Genomic DNA, 6,965 nt, shown 5'->3' on the forward strand with positions numbered 1-6,965 from the left:
AAAATTCTGAATAAGTCTTTCTTTGACACGAGAGAAAAACTTATTTATAATCAATGCATCGTTTCGGAGTAAAATCTTTGGCAATATGTCTTGCTTTATACCGTTTAAAATTGCTATTACAGTCGTATTAGGTCAGAAAGACTCACTTTCATACAACTGATTTGTGTCTTTCGAGCAATTAAACAATATCCGAGACTTGACTTTCAACCAATGATTTTTGCCCACATAGCATCAATCCATTAATCAAAATTATTACACATAATATTTGTGAACCTAAAACCGAGTCTTTGCCATTCCATATCAAAATGTAATAAATTCTTGTAAGAAAATCACTGAAACAACATGAATAACTTTATTTCAATCTCTGTTGAGACCTTCTTAATGCTGGTTCATGTTGTTATCAAAAAATTTCTTTATTGGCATATTATGGAGTATTGGATCAGTAATTTGTGGGCTTTCATTATCTAACATTCTGATAATGAGAAGATTCACAATAACTGTAGAAATCTTAAATAAAGGGATCATTATTATGATTTCTTGAACAGATATATCCACGTACTCCCACTGATTATGCCATCATTAATAAATTTATATTTTCGATTTCAATAAATCCCATACTTCGGTTAGAATATTAATGAATACCATTTGGATTATTTAGGAAAACCAATGATCCAGTAATAGTTTTCAAATACAATTTTCATTCTTTGGAATGTAATCCCTCACCTCCAATTGAATAACCATAACTTAAAGGTGATTTAAACTAGGTTTCCAACCTTTCTAGTCCAAAGTGTGTCTTTGAAACTTCTCTAACGGAAATCTATTTAAATTACACAGTTACAGAAAGAACAAACATTCACAAATGTATAGCCATTATGCATGGTTCATCATGCTTCTAACCATTTTCATAAAAGTATTATTTAGCCCTTTGATATACACCATTACGCCAAGGATAAGTTGGCATTGTGTATTGAGAAACAATTCCGAACTTTTAAAGATACTATGCAAAAGATTTAGGATATTATCCTATTTTGTCATACCTTTCACAATATTCACCACCTTTGTCAGACTTTATGATTTTTCACTTTATCTATAACTGCCTCTCAATTTCAATAATAAATGTTTGATAAAACATCCATGGATTGAGATTCATAATGCAATCGATAGATCTACATAATAACGCGAAAAATTATTAGGTGATAAATAATTTTATCTTCCAAAAATTGGACCATTAAAAGTCTACAAAATAATCATAATCTACAATTAATAAGAACAAAAGCTGAAATTTATAATAGAGATAAATGACAATTAAGCTTACAATAGTTACATACCTTCAATAAGATTCTCATGTGGGTAAAACCTTATCAAGGAACAATGTGAGACATGAAAAACATTAGTACATATTTTACCTTCTCATACACACAACATTATGTTTGTTTAATACCATTACTAGAATCACCTGTGGGCAACTCACGTCATAAAATGTATTAACAAACTCCAATAATTCTAAATATGTTCAACCTAATATAATGTGAGTTGTAGTCACCTGTGGGTGGCTATTATTTCACATGTATATGAAACATTTAGGTAACCTTAATGCTTGTTTAAATTTATGAACCAAAACTACTTGTGAGCAGCATTGTTCTAATAGTTAAATCAAACTAAGAGGACTCAAAATATACAACACTTACAAAATAAGAATTTAGCATCACTGTGGCGATAACTAAACAATCCAGCAAATATGTAGAATTGCAAATATCACACTAGCTTTTCTTGTGACATTGCATGGTTCTAATCAATGATATGGACATCCTTGATCTGATCATAAAATTAGTCGATGATAAACAATTATGAGTAACCATAAAACATTAATCATAAACCTTTACTCAAAGGCATGTCATCATACATAAATTGTAATAATAATAACACCCTTTAATTGAAATGTCCAAACATAATGAACTTTTCGTAAAACAAAATCAAGCATTTAGCAAGTCTATAAGTATAATTCAATAATGAAATTTCGTTGAAGAAAAATTCTTTGACGCATCGCTCATTTAAATGTGGTACATACTTAAAGATCATGATAAATAACGAATATATGATGAATTAATATGAAAGGTGTTAAATAGTCATTGAATATCATTTTCATAAATATGGAGAAATTTATCAAAAACAAAACCTCAATTTCATAGAGGATGCAATAAGTTTTGGATAACATAATAAAAATATTCATTAAAATATGAAAAAAAAAATCGTAATAGGTTACTCAACTCAATAATGAGTTAATTTATGTAAATTTTCTTTTATGCACTTTTAAGAAATAACGTTTAATCATGTGCCAATTATTTAATTACCATAATGTATGATCAGATATTGTACACTTCAATGTTATCTTAAACATGTGAACTCAAATCACCTGTGGGTAATTGTTGTTCTAATACATTTAAGAAAAACAACATTATAAGCACTTGACATAATAACGATTATGGCTGGAAAAATTATTTGGCATCACTGTGGTGATTGCCAAAAAACTCAAAAATGCCATAATAACTACTAAACCTTTCCTTTACGGCTTGGCGTATTCGTGCTTACAATAAAATTATTATTATTGCTAAGATAAAACACTCTAGTATCACTGTGGTGATAACTAAAGAATTATGGCCTAAGAATCTTAAGCACAATAATTTTATACATACAACTAAAATTATCATCAACATTGGGAGAAAAGTGAAACATAATGACACTAGACACCCTCGAGATTCAAATCAGTTCATATCCATATGATCAACAATCATATCAATCAGTGTTTTCTTAAATATGTGAACTCCAATTTCCTGTGGGTAAATTTTGTTCTGATATATTTAAGAAAACGGATTACAAGCATTTGACAAAAAAAATTGATCATGACCAAAAGTGATTTGACGTCACTGTGATGATAGCCAATCAACTAAAATAATGTCATATCACATGATGTCGATAACTGCAAAACCTACACTTTACGGTTTGCAAATTCATGCTTGTAATAAAATTATGATTATACTGAGATATAACACTTTAGTATCACTGTGGTGATAACTAAAGAGTCCCATAATAATTTTAAGTATAATCCCATAAAATTTAAAGAAAAACAATAATGCGAGAGAAACTATATCTTAACGCACAAGCACACACACAAACCATATCATAATGCACACACAAATTTAATGGTGTCAAAAAATGGTTTTGATCATAAAATTTATAATGAAACTCGATAAAAAATCGTGTTAATATTTCGATAAAGCGGAAGCGTAAGTTAATTTACAATAAAAATTGGTTTCATTAGTTTTAAAATTAATACTGTCTCGTTATCTTAATATTAACTAACACGTATACATGCCCACAAGAAAATATTAATGTTTCCAATTTTTAATGTCTTAATAACCATTCACGTGATGAAAATATTATGTTTATCTTCATTTGCTTTGGAGCACTTATTGATTCATGCCATAAAGATATAATGCCCAATAAATATTTTCTCATTTATATCATACCTCCAATTTACCTCTCTTTCACATACAAGACAAGTAGAATATATGGACTTTAGTGGAACAATTATGCGTGTTTATGACTACATGATGTCGACATTCTTTTATTTCATTTATCATCATTATTACGTTCATTATTACCTCATATGCTCATTATATGCCATTATTTAAAAAATAATATTTTTAAAATGATTTTCTTTTATTTACATGCCAAAAATAAAACCAGTAGGCCAAAAATAAACTCAATAAGCAAGATATATTAACTTATTTACATGAAATAAAGGGTAGGACATTAGTATTAAATTAAAATATATTTTTCTCCAAAATTAAGTAGGTTATTAATATTGAAATATATTTTCTACCAAAATTAAGAAGGTAATATAAAAGTATACAAGAAAATCATAAGTGATAATGGCCACATGATCTTAAATTTTACAGTATACCATAATTTTCAACCGATTTGATTTTGATGAGATAATAAAAAATCAAACATGAACATGAAGTGTGAGCATGATATGGGTCAAGATAATTAGATGTGAAAAGTAATGCAATTCCATAAGAACGATTATGTTCACAGAAGGGGAAAACCAAATATATCAAACCCAATTTTATTTTATTATTGCATATGATTAATGGACGATCATGAGTTCTAAACACAAGTTCTAGATGCCAACTATAAGATTTAATTTTATAGATACTTAATTTAGGATCGTTGAACTTCATGATAATCACATGATAATTATATACAAGAATAAGTTTATACGGAATACCTGTTAGCGTTAATCCGTAGTACATCCCCGATGATCTCAGTAGCAGCGGTAATACCTTGTGGAGGTCATGGTTTCTCCTTCTTCACCTCTTACGTTATGAATAATCAATTCTCCGAAGCCAATACCGATGGCTATTGTGTTCCTCTTATAGGTAGAAGGAGGACCAAGTTCCTAGGATTTAATTAATAGCATTAGATCTCGACCGTCCATCAAAGAAGAGATATTAGGAAATAATCCCATAAATGGTAACCGACATAAGTTAGCAATATTCTATAATTAACCAAAATTATTACGTGGCGCAAGGGAATATTTCTATGTATAGAAATATTCTTACAATGTATATTTATTGTGTATATTGTATATATGGTTCAATATGTTATTAGTTAGGAAAGATATTTATTTTGTGTAGATTTGTTTTTGGGATCTTTACCTATTTAGTCATAGGGAAAACTTGTTTGTAACTCAAGCTTTTCATAATAAGAAAACCTTCGCAATTCTCTACCTTGTCGTTTCATGGCATCTGAGCCAGAATCGAAATAACATAAATAATTGAAAATCAGAAGTAAATCTCTCTTTTAGCGTCATGGCTTGGGAAGAATCGACTTCTTATGGTAAACCTAAAATTGATTCAATTTTATCGGCGAAATCATCATACCCGTATGATTTGAAGGATGTAGGTGATACGGTGAAACTTAATGGCGTTAATTGTGAACAAGAAGGACAAGTTGTTGTTAGTACCGCACTTATGAATATTGATGTGAATTCAAATCGAAGATATCTTTCATCACAAGATCGAGTACCACTTTGTAATACTATAACGGATGCACAGTGGGAAGCTATTGTGAATATGCTTAATTCTTCGAATAAGGATGGTTCGAAGGAAAAGACGCATATTAGTGGATACTTGATACAGGGGCTTCAAGGCATATAACATGAAGGAAAGATTTTTTCTATAAAACATATCAAATAGGTATTGTTTCTTCCGTCAAACTTCCGAACGGGACATAGCCAATTGCTCCCTGTGAAGGCACTGTGGTATTTGGAGATAATATGAGATTATATTGTGTTTTATATGTTCCTGATCTTCACTGTAACTTGATTTCGTTAGCATGTTTAATTAAAGATCTGAAATATATTGTCACTTTGACTGATAAGTAATGATACAGGACCGCACTACGAGGACGTTGATTGGTGTGGGAGAGGAACGAGATGGGGTCTATATCTTCCACAGTGGAGCAAAAATTATGGCAAATCGAGTTACTACTGGTGAAGATTATAACTTATGGCATAAGCGTCTTGGTCATCCTTCTAATAAGATTATTTCTTTACTTCCTGATATGAACAAAGTTGATTGTCAGAAGTTTCTCAATGAACCGTGTGATACTTGTTTTAAGGCTAAACAAACTCGTGCTAGTTTCCCTTTTAGTGAGAATAAAGCTAATGACATCTTCAGTTTAGTTCATTGTGATGTATGGGCTCCGTATAATACTTCGTCTTCTTGTGGTGCACATTATTTTCTTACGATTGTTGATGATTTTTCTCGCTGTGTTTGGGTTTATTTGATGGTACATAAAACTGAGGTGGTGAAGAATTTTCAGAATATTTGTGCTATGGCTAAGACACAATTTGATAGACAAGTTAAGCAGGTTCGTAGTTATAATGGTACGGAGTTTCGTCCATTGATTCTATTCTTTTCTCAACAAGGAATAGAATTTCAAACCTCATGTGTGGATATACCACAGCAAAATGGGCGAGTGGAACGCAAACATCATCATATATTGAATGTGGGTCTTGCTTTGCGTTTTCAAGCAAATTTACCTCTTCGGTTTTGGGGTGAGTGCATTCTAACCGCTGCTTATATCATTAATTGCACGACTACTCCTTTGCTCAATGGGAGAACTCCATATGAATTGTTACAAAGAAAGCCTCCTATTTATAATTTTATTCGGGTATTTGGATGTTTGTGCTATGTAAGTATTGTGCCTTGTGATCGTAATAAGTTTAATCCATGAAGTCGGAGATGTATCTTTGTTGGCTATCCTCATGAAAAAAAGGTTGGTGATTGTTTGATTTGGAAACGAAACAATTTTTTATGTCTCGCGATGTAGTTTTCTTTGAAAACAAATTTCCGTACACGACGACTTTGTTAGAAAGTAACAATGAAGACTACACGTTTGAGTTGAATGGTTTTTCTACAGAACATACGAGATTATTGACGTCCGACGGTACACAGACTCTGGCCACTAAGAGTTCATGTGGTAGTCGAACAGTCACTGAAGGGGTAGTCGACAGTACCCAGACTCCGTCTGACAGTACTCGGATTTTAGAACCTGATAATCATTCAGGTGGTATTCGATTAGACACGAACACGTCAGGAGTTTCAGGGGACAGTGAACAGACGCATACCACACCTGTTTTCCATTCACTGACAGTGTCAGGTGGAAATTCAGAACCTGCCGGACCTGTCAGATCTGTTGTGACTTCACTTAATGAGTCAGATGAAGTTTTTGTCTTATCTGACGGTGAAAATTCGAAGAATGTTGAGGATTCAAATGTTTTTGTCTTATCTGTGGCTAGTTTACAAGGTGTACCAGACCGTGTGTCCATCTAATAATGCTCAGATATCTGACCACCGGTTGCCAGTCGTAATTTCTGACAGACATGAAGCTGACAT

The sequence above is a fragment of the Papaver somniferum genome, unplaced genomic scaffold (assembly GCF_003573695.1).
Source record: "Papaver somniferum cultivar HN1 unplaced genomic scaffold, ASM357369v1 unplaced-scaffold_8, whole genome shotgun sequence".
NCBI lineage: Eukaryota > Viridiplantae > Streptophyta > Magnoliopsida > Ranunculales > Papaveraceae > Papaver > Papaver somniferum.